This window comes from Bubalus bubalis, chromosome 2 (assembly GCF_019923935.1).
Source record: "Bubalus bubalis isolate 160015118507 breed Murrah chromosome 2, NDDB_SH_1, whole genome shotgun sequence".
Lineage (NCBI taxonomy): Eukaryota > Metazoa > Chordata > Mammalia > Artiodactyla > Bovidae > Bubalus > Bubalus bubalis.
The window spans coordinates 74737760-74753065 of record NC_059158.1 but is presented as its reverse complement, the minus strand read 5'-3'; the positions used below and the strand labels follow the sequence as shown (position 1 = coordinate 74753065).

At 37.0% G+C, this 15306-nt stretch overlaps 1 protein-coding gene across 1 annotated transcript in view; it reads right to left on the bottom strand.

Moving 5' to 3' along the window:
• Positions 1 to 15306, bottom strand: part of OLA1 (Obg like ATPase 1) — a 164085-nt gene that overhangs the window by 84341 nt on the left and 64438 nt on the right. The window lies entirely within an intron of this gene.

Genomic DNA, 15306 nt, shown 5'->3' with positions numbered 1-15306 from the left:
GAAGTACGTCAGACAGAGAAAGACAAATATCATGTATCGCTTGTAAGTAGAATCTTAACAATGGTACACATGAACTTATTTATAGAACAGAAATAGAGTCAAAGAGATAAAAAACAAACTTATGGTTACCAGGAGGTAAGAGAGTAAGGGAAGGGATAAGTTGAGTGATTTCGAGAGACATATACACACTACCATATATAAAGCAGATAACTAATAAGAACCTACTGTATAGCACAATGAACTCTACTCAATACTCTGTAATGGCTTATATGGAAAAAGAATCTTAAAAAAAGTGGAAATATATGTATGTGTATCTGAATCACTTTACTGTATACATGAAACTAACATAACACTGTAAATCAACTATACCCCAATAAAAAATTTTTTAGAAAAAGACTGTAGAAAAAAACAGTTACTACTCAAATATATTAAATCTTAGTCACAGCACCAAAATATCCTGTGTCCTACATGGCAAATAATAAATGTTATGATCATCTATATTCTAATCCAGAGTCCCACCAAAATCACTGAAAGGCTAAGGGCCACATTCTTAAACCAGTAAAAAATAAACTATTAAATAAAATGTTAGAAATCAAGACAAGGATATCTTGCTCAAAAAAATCTTTATCTTATCAAATTTCTAATCCATTCTCCAAAGCAAAGTCCTTTTTTGTGTCAGAACTATGATGTCCAACTTCCTCATAATTCTACAGCTCATTAATATTTAAAGAGAAGGGAAGAGAGCTAAGTTTGCATTGGCAATTCACTTAATATCTACAGCTTTATTCATAAAAACTGAAAAATACCAGTGCCTATTTATTTTTTTATACATGACAACAATTCTTTATTGTATGGAGGAAGAGGTTAAAGGAGTAGCTACAGCCATAAATAAATAAAATCTTGCCATCTGTGATAACATGGAAGAATATAGGGAGTATAATGATAGGTGAGACACAAAGACAAGTATCAAATGGCCTCATTTATGAGGTCTAAAACACAAAACAAACGAACCAACAAAACAAAATGTAAATAGAGTCTTAGATACAGAGACTAAACTGGGGCTGCCAGAGGATGGGGCTGACTGGGTGAAACAGGCGATGGAGATTAAGAAGTATGAATTTACAGTTATAAAATAAATAAGTCATGAGAATGTAATATACAGAATAAGGAATATGGTCAACAATATTTTAATAATTTCATATGGAAATGGTTACTTGACTTACGGTGATTTTCTAATGTATCTAAACACTGACTATGTTGTATACCTTAAACTAACATAATATTGTCAACTATAGTTCAATTAAAAAAAGAGAACATATCTATCACTAGAAAGTTCACCTATGTTCCTTTTTCAGTTAAATTGCTCCTCTCCTCCAAAATAACCACCATTCTGATGCCTATCACTTAGATTAGTTTGCTGATTCTTGAACTTCATAAAAATTATGCAGTTAAAAAGGGAGAGGGGGTTAAAGCTGTTTATTGCACACTTCAAATGCTATGATTTAGTTTAGTCTAGTTTAAGCCCAGGTTTATAGATGCACTTTAAAATTCTAGTCTAAACCTAGATAAAGCTCCTTCTCATCTTGATAATAAAAGCAGTTTGAGCAAAACCAGAATCTAATTCATAGCTGGATCTCAAACTTGTAATATTTATCTCTGTTAAACAAGATATGTAGTTTTAATTACCTTCCTCAAGTAAGAATGTGGGAGAAGAGCATCTCAACTTATTATATTTACTTCAAAAATAAATAGTCTCCTTAAACCTATCAGTGAAGAAGACACATGGAAATGGGCTTCCCTGGTGGCTCAGGTGGTAAAGAATCTGCCTGCAATGCATGAGACCCAGTTTCAATCCCTGGGTTGGGAAGATCCCCTGGAGGAGGGCATGACTACCCACTCCAGTCTTCTTGCCTGGAGAATCCCCATGGACAGAGGAGCCTGGTGGGCTACAGTCCATGGGATCACAGAGTCAGACATGACTGAGCAGCTAACACACACAAACATGGAATTAGTTGGTCCAGTAATATAAACTGTCAATTACTTGATGGAGTAGCATAAATGGAACAAGCAAAACTAGACTTGGTGGATTGCTGTTATTTACAATAACAAATCATTTTAAAGTAGCCTTTTAAAGTCTTTGACCTTTATTTTCCAGGAGAAAACCTATTGTATTAGATATAGAAAAGGCCCTAGAACAGTTCAGTCTATGTTACAGGCTAACAGCTTAATGCTGAAACTATGAGCTGGTATAGCCAAAAATATTTGCTTTTGCTTTGCTTCTTTTCCATCCCCTCTCTGTTCCCACTCTCTTATTATAGAAAAAGGCTCACACCCCAAATCCTGGCCAAGAGGAAAAAAACTTCCATCCCTCTGACATTCATAAGTTGATCAAGGTTTTCAAAAAGTTTAATTAAAAAAAAAACCACATATGGCTGACTCTGAGGGGCCAATCTAAAATTAAACAAATTACAGATGATTCATTTAGGAGTTTAACACAAAGTTGTTACCTTAAATGGAAGCAATCAAACAAAATGCTAGAAGTAAAGAATCATTCCCAATACTGAGACAAATAGATATATCTATTATAGGAAAATATAATAAAGTGGGTCAGTTAAGTTTAGAAACCTTAATTTTTTTCATTTACTATTTTATCCTAAGAGTTCATATAAAATAAAAAAGAATACGCTTTTAAGTAATGAATAAAAAACAAAACATTATGGTGAATATATTTAAAAAAAAAAAAAAAAAGAAACAGACTTGCGAATAAAGAGAACAAACTAGAGGTTACCAGTGGGGAGATGAGAAAGACATGGGTAGGGAATTAAGAGATACAGGCTGCCAAATATATAATAAATAAGCTACAAGGATCTATATTATACAGTACAGGGAAATAGAGTCAGTATTGTGTAGTATAACCCTTAAAAATTCTGAATCACTAAGCCTTTGACTGTGTGGATCACAATAAACTGCGGAAAATTCTGAAAGAGATGGGAATACCAGACCACCTGATCTGCCTCTTAAGAAATTTGTATGCAGGTCAGGAAGCAACAGCTAGAACTGGACATGGAACAACAGACTGGTTCTAAATAGCAAAAGGAGTACGTCAAGGCTGTATATTGTCACCCTGCTTATTTAACTTACATGTAGAGTACATCATGAGAAACGCTGGACTGGAGGAAGCACAAGCTGGAATCAAGATTGCCGGGAGAAATATCAATAACCTCAGATATGCAGATGACCCCACCCTTATGGCAGAAAGTGAAGAGGAACTAAAGAGCCTCTTGATGAAAGTGAAAGAGGAGAGTGAAAAAGTTGGCTTAAAGCTCAACAATCAGAAAACTAATATTATGGCATCTGGTCCCATCACTTCATGGGAAATAGATGGGGAAACAGTGTCAGACTTTATTTTTGGGGGCTCCAAAATCACTGCAGATGGTGACTGCAGCCATGAAATTAAAAGACGCTTACTCCTTGGAAGGAAAGTTATGACCAACCTAGATAGCATATTCAAAAGCAGAGACATTACTTTGCCAACAAAGGTCCGTCTAGTCAAAGCTACGGTTTTTCCAGTAGTCATGTATGAATGTGAGAGTTGGACTATAAAGAAAGCTGAGCGCCAAAGAATTGATGCTTTTGAACTGGGGTGTTGGAGAAGACTCTTGAGAGTCCCTTGGACTGCAAGGAGATCCAACCAGTCCATTCTAAAGGAGATCAGTCCTGGGTGTTCTTTGGAAGGAATGATGCTAAAGCTGAAACTCCAGGACTTTGGCCACCTCATGCAGAGAGTTGACTCATTGGAAAAGACTCTGATGCTGGGAGGGATTGGGGGCAGGAGGAGAAGGGGACAACAGAGGATGAGATGGCTAGATGGTATTACCGACTCATTGGACATGAGTTTGAGTGAACTCCGGGAGTTGGTGATGGACAGGGAGGCCTGGTGTGTTGCAATTCATGGGGTCGCAAAGAGTTGGACACGACTGAGCAACTGACCTGAACTGAAATGAACATAAGTAGGAAGGATGAGGTGGAAGAAAAGACACAGGCATAAAAACACGAAAAATATTAAAAACTGGAGCTTACATTAGTGTAGTAGCAAGCAAAAAAGACTTTGATTATTAATTATACCACTTAACTGATCAGAAGCAACACATTACAATATTATACAATATAATTCTTTTAAATGTACAGAACACCAGAAATTCTACCTAATAGTTACTGGTATTGTACTTATACTGTAAATAATTAAGACATTCACATCATTAAGGAATCCTTAAAGTCACTTGAAAGTTATGAATTATAACCCAGAGTCAACACCTGTATTTAATTATATTTAGTTGCTCAAGGGTTTTACATTTTTAGTTGCTGCAACATATCAACTCTCTCCAAAGAAGCAGGCAGAAAAGAAGTACTTTAATGAGAACTAACATTCATCTCTCAACAAGATTTTCATTTCTTATTCTATATAATAGATTCTTAGATGTATAAAACATAAATTCAATCAATGGTACTTTGAATTAATATTTATTGAGATTCTGCTCTACTTCCAATGTTGAGCAAACTGCTTCTGCTGTATTTAATCTTCCCAATAACTATCTTACTAATTTTTTAATTTCTAAAGTATCACTCAGCCTTTTGCCACTAGAAAACGCACTCTATAAACTGACCTTGCTACACCCTCACTCTCCACAAACCCTCATCTCAAGTCTCATGCTGACTTCCTAAGCCCTGAAAAGTTCTTAATACTCAACTGTCAGTAAATTTTTGCCCACTCTCTTCCCTGGGCCTCAGAGATACATATCCTTTCTTTCTATTACAAGTCACACCTATCCCGAAATGCAGAGCACGACCTCCCCTCATCAGCACAGCAGTTCTGGAGAGTCCAGGTCTAAGAGATCTCTACCATCCCTGGGTCACAAGCAGAATTGGAGATACTTGTTTGGAGTAAGGCGTGGTAAAACCGATGGTTTAATATCTTACCCTAAATATGACTCCTGAGAAAATCCATTTTTATACCTTTTTAAAGAATCACGTTATAATGAGGGAAGACACAAACGGAATAATTAACAAAACTAAAATTTTATCTTTATTACCAGTTGTTATTTAGTTGCTAAGTCGTGTCTGATTCTTTGCAGCTCCATGGACTGTAGACTGCTAGGCTCCTCTGTCCATGGGATTTCCCAGGCAAGAATACTGGACTGGGTTGTCATTTCCTTCTCCAGGGGGTCTTCCCAAACAAGGGATCGAACCCAGGTCTCCTGCACTGGCAGGCAGATTCTTTACCACTGAGCCACCAGGGAAGCCCTTATTACCAAGTACTGTAAGCAACGAATAAAACGAGTTATGTGAACTCTCTGCCATTCAAGAAATAAACTAAATGAATAATCAGAGCTTTAATTTTTCTAATGTTGGTGCCCATTAATATCCCACATCTTTCAATCAAATTGACCTACATTCAACCCTTTCATTTTACATTTGCAATGCTGTACTCATCATTCTGCATGGAGTAGTCCTCCTCCCCATTTCTGCCTTTCAAAAAAAGTTATTAATACATATCCTTCATGACCTTAATTCAATGTCACTGAGATTTATCTCGATGACACCTTCTCTAACCATATCCTTACCTGTAACATGTATATCTAATATTAGACTATGTGATTCTATCTCCTAGTTATTTAAGCTCAAGGATTCTGTCTTATATGCCTTTCTAGTTCCCTCCAGTGCCTTAATCAGAGCTGATAGGTACAAGGTGAAGAATAAAGGAATCAATGAATGTCTCAAGGACTTATTAAGCACTCAGAATGAAAAACTGTAAGAAGAGAACTATGGTGGCTCAACGGTAATGAATCTGCCTGTCAATGTAGGAGATGCAGGCTCAGTCTCTGGATCGGGAAGATCCTTTGGAGAATAAAATGGCAACCCATTCCAGTATTCTTGCCTGGGAAATCCCATGGATAGAGGAGCCTGGCGGGCTATAGTCTATGGGGTTGCAAAGACTCAGACAGGATTTGGTGACTAAACAACAACACAACAGATTCTAGATGAATCCAGACAAGCAGCACAACAGCAAAGGATCAATTTTATAGCATACAACAAGACACTGAGGAAGTATTTCAAAGAAACCAGTGCTAAGCATGTCAACCACATAAAGTAACAGAGTGTAAGTAAAGCACTAAACAGCAAACCAAAATAACAGATGTGAGAAGTTTCTTCTGTTTCATCTCTTCACCTTTGAACTGCTTGGCTATTAGTGATGATTGATATTCACTTAATTATTTTCTGAGGGCTTCTTGGGCATACTGCACTGAATTACACATTATAGTGTAATTTTTAAAGTGAATAAGTCAAATTAAGAAGAAGGCAAACATACCTATCCACTATAAGACCAATAAATGCAACCATAAAAGAAAAAGAGAGAAGGGACTGATCAGCATGAATCAAGATTAAGGATGGAAGGCTTGAATACACATGAAGGCTTTTAGGGAGAGATAATAGCAAAGCAAAGCAGACAGTCGAAAGAAAATTCCAGGCAGGATAGAAGTATAAATAGAGTAGACATGATGAAGGGCACAGACTCTGAAATCAGGTTATCTGGATTCAAATCTGTATTTCAGACTGTTTGATTCATTAGCTCTGTGACTATTTAATTTCTCTGTGTCTTAAGTTTCCTTGTCTGTAAAAACTAGAGAATAATGCCAACCTCCTAAGATTGTTCTGAAGATTAAAAGTGATAATATATGTCAAGATCTTAGGATGTAAACACACAAAATAAGCTAACTATACTTACAAATGGAAATCTAAAGAAAAGGTATATACCAGGGTTTCTCAACCTTGGTATTACTAACATTTGGGACAAGATAATTCCTTGTTGTGGGGGCTGACCTGGGCAATGCAGGATGTTCAACAGCGCCCCTGGCCTCTACAAAGCAGATGCTGGTAACACACACATATACTGGGCATAAGGCTGTGCACAAGCACACAGGCAGACCTCCAGCTGTGGAGTCAAAAATGTCTTCAGACACTAAGGCATAGTTCAGAACACCAGTGTACACCAAAAGACAAAGGCTGTGCCACAGACCAACCATAAGATGGTGCCTTATTATTATTACTATTGGCTTTACTAAGTCTTCGTTGCAGTGTGCAGGATTCAATCTCTAGCTACGGTGCGTGCAGGGGCTTCTCTTGTGGAGCATGGGCTCGGTAATTGTGGCACCAGCTCTCTAGTTGTGGCACGTGGGTTCAGTTGCTCCACAGCATGCGGACTTAGTTCCACGACCAGGAATCAAACCTGTGTCCCTTGCACTGGAAGGTGGATTCTTAATCACTGGGCCACGAGGGAAGTTCCAATGAAAAGGTTCTAACACTAAGCTCAGGAGTTGAAATTTAATCTCCTCAATTATAAAATTCCTAATGTAGATTTTCAGAGAAGTGCTCTTGTAATCTTGCCCTGGTTTGGTTACTCACTCACACTGTCTTTAAATGATTCCATTAGTTATATACAAAATCTAATAGCAGCTTGGAGAGAGACTACTGGTGAAAAACAGAGCAGCTGACTGCTGGGTACTGGTTATAGAAATAACATGAATGTGGTTAAATCTAAAAAATAAATTAAAATCTTTATAAAGATTTTTTTTGGTCTAGTGGGTAGGAAGAATTATATTAAATTGAGAAGAAATGAAATGTGACCAGTCATAAAACTGGAGATATATAACAGCTAGTTAAAGACACATATTTTAAGTGACATATTTAACAAATGTATACTGAATGTCAATCACGAACAGAATGGGGCCAGGAGCTGGAAGGCAAGTTTCAGAGATGAGAAAAAGCTGAATAACATCTTCAAAGATGTTTACAATCTAAAAGGAGAGAGACAGATTAGCATATAATAAATATAAGAAAGTAAATCCAGGATGAAAGGAAGCAGGGAAATGGTTAGTATTCAGTACAAGCTGATAGAAAGTCAGCCTCAAGGCTTCAAACTGGAATACTGGTGTTACACAGATGTCATTTAAACTTTGGATTAAGATTTGTGTGCAGGTTTTGATGGAGGCATAAATTATTTTTTAGTCCCACACTTAGGTACACTGATGTTCTGCTAAGAGATAATATTTTCTCTGTTAGAGTCTGAAACTGGTGTTTAAATGCTTGAAAAATGTAAACATGTGACAGGTATTAATCAGTCAAAGAAATGGCTGGCTATTAATCTTTAAAATAACTATTTTTAGCTTTGTTTGTAATATCAATGGATTATTACTTTTACCTAGTTTTTAAAAAATATGGTGGAGTAGGGGGTGAGGATAGAAGGAAAAGGAAGGACTCACCAAGAATATTTGGTGTTAGAATAGGAAAATAATGGTTTGACTAAATCTATGTTACACGATAGGGATCATTCTTGGGTCCAAACTGCAAAGGTAGATGTCACAAAACCAGATACATACCTCACAAAATAATTATGCCCTTAAATACAACAATCCACAGTTCTGAAATGAGAGCAGAAACACAGAAAGAAGGGGAGGGCCTAGAAAGATTAAGGACAGGCAAGTGACTGAACCTCTGGGAGCAGACTGCGTAAAGCAGGCCACTGCATACCCAGTAGTCTTCCAACCCAACCCACCATAATTGGCTCAACAAAATGGGGACCAGCCTACCTGAGAGACTCCTAGAATTCTGCTGCTACCCTAAAGCCCTAGTCATCACCATCACCAGCCGAGTCAGAGCAAACCACCACCAGCAGGTGGTGCCAAACCAAAGCCAGTATCAGGCTGGACTGGGCTGGGCCGGCACCTTGCCACACCCCTCACCCCTGCAACTGAGGCTGCAGGTCTACCCAGGCCATTCCATCCGCCTAGCAATGCCCTGACCTCATATTCTACGCAACCGAAACTCTTGGACACAAGTAGCACATTACAGCAGAGGAGGGGTGGTTACTGTAATACCTTCTTTGGGTGGGGGGAGGGGAAAGATGAGAACTAGGGCTTACGAAATCCAGTTACAAAGAAAAAAATTTTAAAAAAACTTTCTTGCTTTATGCCAGTTCTCATTAATACAGACTCAGATAGAGCCTTAAAAATAATCAGAAAATCATAAAATAATGCCATCCTCAAAAAGATCTGACTAATCAAGAGTTTAAACAGTTATATATGAACACAATCAATGCCTCTCAGCTTTCCCACATGGCTCTACTAATGAATCATGATCTTCAACAAGAATAAAAGGATGTAATATTGCTGATCTCCCTAAATAAAGTTAAATGATCCTACAGCTCTTTTGTCTTTAGAGCATAAAACATGGGAACTACAGTATCTCCCCACCCCTTCCCTAATGTTAAAAAAAAATATGGAAGTTCCTCTCAATTACTTTAAGAATCACCTCAAAATTTCTCACAAAAGACTTCATGGCAAACTTATTTCCCTCCATTTCCATCTTATCCCCACTACTACCAGATTTTAGCACTGCTTATATGTTATACCTGTCAAGATCTGATGACTGTATGTTATGTATTCATCTGAACAGAACCACTACACTTAGTTACAGGCTATCATCAACCAATTCATTCTCTTGCTAAAATCAAGTCATCCAATTACTCCTTGACTAATCAAGGCTGTTTTGGCTTTTTCTTTTTTCAAAAGGTACTCAACAGCATAAACAGTTCACTTACAAGAAATGGAAAGGGGCTAATCAGCAGAATTATTGTTTTGCTGCTACAATTTGCAGTATTTAAATTTAGTTGCTGATTGGACTGAAAGTTTTATGATATAGCATATGAAACTAGTTTAATACAACTGTGAAGCTGTGTAGCTGTATTGTCTTGCCTTGGATATATTGGTCTACTTTGTGGGATAGACTGCTTTCTTTAAAATAAAGATATTTTAAAGAAATAAGTTTCAGTATACTTTCACACATATATTGCTTCTACAAAGGCAACAAGCTATTAATTCCTGAGCATTATTTTTAAAGTTAACAACTCTGTGCACGCATGTATACTATGTTTGTTACGTGTGTATAAAGCCCGCAATGGCTTAGGTGTTTCAACTACATTTATTTTGGCTTCTACGCAACAATAAACTAAAGGGACATTATTTGATTATTAATTTAGAAAATAAGGATTATCTACAATATGTGTATGTTTTAAATAAACACATGCTACCCCTTGTGTAATAAAAGAGTGGATGCTACATTTCTAAAATAGAAGTATTTCAATTACATGAATAATTCTGGGTGCACAAAAGCTGTGGAAAGATACTATCATTCATCAGCTTTGTTACTCTTTTATCTATAAGAATTTCTGAGAGAATATTTAACATAATGACTAAAGAATAAAATCTAAATACTAAACTATAACTTTGAATTTTATTTACTCATTAAAAAATAAAAAAAGATTTATATGTCAAAACCTGGACTAAAAATTTTGAAGAGGGATGCAATCAAACTCTTTAGCTCAGACTTACCTTGCTAAATGTGGAAAAACATTAACAAAAAGGACACATTTTATTTTGCAGGAGAAAGACATACTTTTACAATAAGATGAACAGTCTGGCTTCTTTTAAAACTTTAAAACATATCCAAATTCTTTATACACTAAAATAATGCTGTGCAGTAACCATCAACAGGAAGTTATATAGAGAGAAGAAAACAACACCCACACATAAAAGGGATTACCATGATTTCTGAATCTTTTATATATGCGTAGATATATTATACAAGTAATACTCTAAGCATATCTTTTGCATGCTAAGGTCCAACCAGAAATGAAATTCTATACAGAACTGTAAATATATACTTCTATCATATGTCTCATAGGACCATTCAACACATACATAAACATTTCAGAAAAATCTTAATTTCACAAATGCACTGACAAGGTATAAAATGCCAGTACATTTCAAACCAATTCTGCTCAATATAAAAAAATATGCTATCTTAATATTTTTAAAAGATTCAATCTGGTTATCTATGCCAAAATTCAAAGAAGAAAATAAAAACTAAAATACATTAATTAACAACAGAGAACTTAATATTCATTAAAGCCAAACATTTCTCAGAGTACGCACACCTGCCAATATATTAAAAATAAGTAAAATCAACTACAAAAGTAATAAATCAAATGCTGTGGTAGACCTGACTTCTCGAGACAGCATTTTCAGCCGTCTTTTGTGGCTTTGTTTGGCGCCATAGTCCTTTAAGTTTTGTCTTCATAAAGCCCTAACTAGTTGTAATCATTTGCAGCCTAATTGTGGACATTTATCTGCTTTTCTTATGCATAGAACATAGCTATTAAAGCTGAATGGTGATGGTGTGAAGTATAGGTTAAATTGGGTGAAATTAAAGCAAATTACTCCGGGATGTGGAAATCTGAAAATAGAAACCACCAATGATTTGCAACCCTCTTGATGATCAGCTTCACAGAACCCTAAACGACAAGAAAACTTACATATTTTAAAGTTAACTAGGTTTTTTTAAATAATATGTATAAATGTATTTTTAACTACATGCACTTCATAGAAATGATGGAAAGATTATTTGTTCAACTCAGCTGCAATGCGAAAAAGATCTCAGGTTTCTATTTTAAATGGTCGGTTTGTTTCTTAAATAAGATTTCCTTCTATCATATAAATTTTTACCTATAAGAATTCATCCAACTATATCAAACACAAGCTATACATATTATATAAATCACTTTGCTAAGTTTTAACCCTGAATAAAAATATTAATACTAGAGATAACATAACACAGAATTACAATAATAAAAGCAAATTTTATATAGAAAAATGTATTATATATAAGCTTATTTATACATATGCCATATATAAATCCACATGTGTGACTAGCATTACAGAAAAAAATATACAGAGGCTTAGCAGTAAAGGTAAACACTAAAATACAAGAATTTGATTTTATCTAAAATCTTATTGCTTGATCCACAATTTGGATAAAACAATAAAAACATATCCATTTGCACCCTGCATTATTTTCTTAGGCAAGCAAGCAGAGTAGTATAAAAAATTTTACTAGATCACAACTTAGTCCAGCTATAGCTAGGAAAGAATTCTAGTAACAAAAATGACACCCGAGAGCTTCCCTGGTAGCTCAGTGGTAAATCCATCTGACAATGCAGGAGACGCGAGTTTGATCCTTGCGTTGGGAAAATGCACTAGAGAAGGAAATGACAACCCACTCCAGTATTCTTGCCTGGGAAAGTCCATGGACAGAGGATCCTGGAGGGCTACAGTCCATGGCGTTGCAAAGTTGGGACACAGTTTAGTGACTAAACAACAACAAAATGATATCCATCTTCTATTTTACACAGAAGGGAAGTGAAAGTCACTCAGTCATGTCCAACTCTTTGTGACCCCGTGGACTGTAGCCTCCCAGGCTCCTTTGTCCATGGAATTCTCCAGGTCAGAATACTCAAGTGGGTAGTCACTCCCTTCTCCAGGGGATCTTCCCAACACAGGGATCGAACCCAGATCTCCCACATTGCAGGCGGATTCTTTACCATCTGAGCCACCAAGCACATTTAAATACCTGAGGAGAAGTGAAATTACATGGTATGGCTCACAACTTCAAGGTGCTTACAGTCCAGTTGAAGAAATAAGATAAGCACATGAAACTAAATCATGGCTGCATGAAGTGGTGCCTATCACATTAAATGAGCTACTGACCTCAAAGATAAGATGCTCAACATCACTCATTATCAGAGAAATGCAAATCAAAACCACTATGAGGTACCATTTCACACCAGTCAGAATGGCTGCGATCCAAAAGTCTACAAGTAATAAATGCTGGAGAGGGTGTGGAGAAAAGGGAACCCTCTTACACTGTCGGTGGGAATGCAAACTAGTACAGCCACTATGGAGAACAGTGTGGAGATTCCTTAAAAAACTGGAAATAGAACTGCCTTATGATCCAGCAATCCCACTGCTGGGCATACACACTGAGGAAACCAGAATTGAAAGAGACACGTGTACCCCAATGTTCATCGCAGCACTGTTTATAATAGCCAGGACATGGAAGCAACCTAGATGTCCATCAGCAGATGAATGGATAAGAAAGCTGTGGTACATATACACAATGGAATATTACTCAGCCATTAAAAAGAATACATTTGAATCAGTTCTAATGAGGTGGATGAAACTGGAGCCTATTATACAGAGTGAAGTAAGCCAGAAAGAAAAACACCAATACAGTATACTAACGCATATATATGGAATTTAGAAAGATGGTAACGATAACTCTGTATACGAGACAGCAAAAGAGACACTGATGTATAGAACAGTCTTTTGGACTCTGTGGGAGAGGGAGAGGGTGGGATGATTTGGGAGAATGGCATTGAAATATGTATAATATCATATATGAAACGAGTCGCCAGTCCAGGTTCGATGCATGATACTGGATGCTTGGGGCTGGTGCACTGGGACGACCCAGAGGGATGGTGTGGGGAGGGAGGAGGGAGGAGGGTTCAGGATGGGGAACACATGTATACCTGTGGCAGATTCATTTTGATATATGGCAAAACCAATACAATATTGTAAAGTTAAATAAAATTTTTTAAAAATCTTGTAAAAAAAAGATAAGAAAGAAAGAGCAAAAGGGGGTTGGGAAAGGTAGATCATCGAGGATATGATCTTAAGAGAATAAACTTAGCTAGGGGAACAGCATAGACAAGGATGAGATGCAGAAGAAATATTCAGAGCACAAACAGCAAATCTGTCTGAAGACAATTTGGAACAGAAAAAAAGAGCACCAAAAAAAAATACTAATGCTTGACAAAAAAGAGATCTGAGTACTAGACAGAAAATGGAATTCCCAGCAAGGCACGAATGTCTTACAAGAGACAGTGACATAATCAAATACAGTGATTCACAATCAGCAGTACATCTGATTTTTCAATGGCTACATCACAAGTAAAAAAAGTGGTATGCCAGAGATGTGGTCCTTTGGAGTATTAACAACATCCCTAGACCCTTGGTGTTCCCCATTCCTTGCCTCATATAGGCTATGAAGTACTGCCTTACTTAATAACTATATCCCTATGTACTCATTATCTTTGTCTTTCAGAATTAGCATAGTACAAAATTTAACATTCACTGTAATTTCAGGTACTAGTAGATTTATTTGTGTGTATTTTAAAACCACAGCAATTGTTGTTCAGTTGCTAAGTCGTATCTGACTCTTTGCAACCCCATGGACTACAGCACACCAAGCTTCCCTGTCCTTCACTATATCCTGGAGTTTGCTCAAACTCATGTCCATTGAGTCGGTGATGCCATCCAACATCTCATCCTCTGCCACCCTTCTTCTTTGGCCCTCAATCTTTCCCAGCATCAGGGTCTTTTCCAAGAGCTGGCTCTTTGCATTAGGTGGCCAAAGTACTGGAGCTTCAGCATCAGCATCAGAGCTTCCAATGAGTATTCAGGGTTGATTTCCTTTAGGATTTGATTTCCTTTAGGTTTGATCTCCTTGCAATCCAAGGGACTCTCAAGAGGCTTCTCCAACACCACAGTTCAAAGGCATCAATTCTTCAGCACTCAGTCTTCTTTACGGTCCAACTCTCACATCTGTACATGATTACTGGAAAAGCCATAGCTAGACTGTACAGACCTTTCTTGGCAAAGTGATGTCTCTGCTTTTTAATACACTATAAGTTTGTCATAGCTTTTCTTCCAAGGAGCAAGTTTTAATTTCATGGCTGCAGTCACCATCTGCAATGATTTTGGAGCCCAAGAAAATAATATCTGTCACTGCTTCCGCTTTTTACTCTTCTATTTGCCATGAAGTGATGGGACCAGATTCCATGATCTTAGTTTTTTGAATGTTGAGTTGTAAGCCAGCTTTTTCACTCTCCTCTTTTCACTCTCATCAAGAGGCTCTTTAGTTCTTCTCCTCTTTCTGCCAATAGAATGGTATCATCTGCATTATCGGAGGTTGCTGACATTTCTTCTGGCAATCATGATTTCAGCTTGTGAGCCATCCACCTCAGCATTTCACATGATCCACTCTGCTTATAAGTTAAATAAACAGGGGTGACAATATACAGCCTTGTTGTACTCCTTTACCTATTCTGATCCAGTCTGTTGTTCCATATAAAGTTCCAACTGTTGCTTCTTGACCTGCATACAGGTTTCTCAGGAGACAAGTAAGGTGGTCTGGTATTCCCATCTCTTGAAGAATTTTCCGCAGTGTCTTGTGATCCACACAGTCAAAGGCTTTAAAGTAGTCAATGAAGCAGAAGTTTCTCTGGGATTCCCTTGCTTTTTCTACAATCCAGAGGATGTTGGCAATTTGATCTCTGGTTCCTCTGCCCTTTCT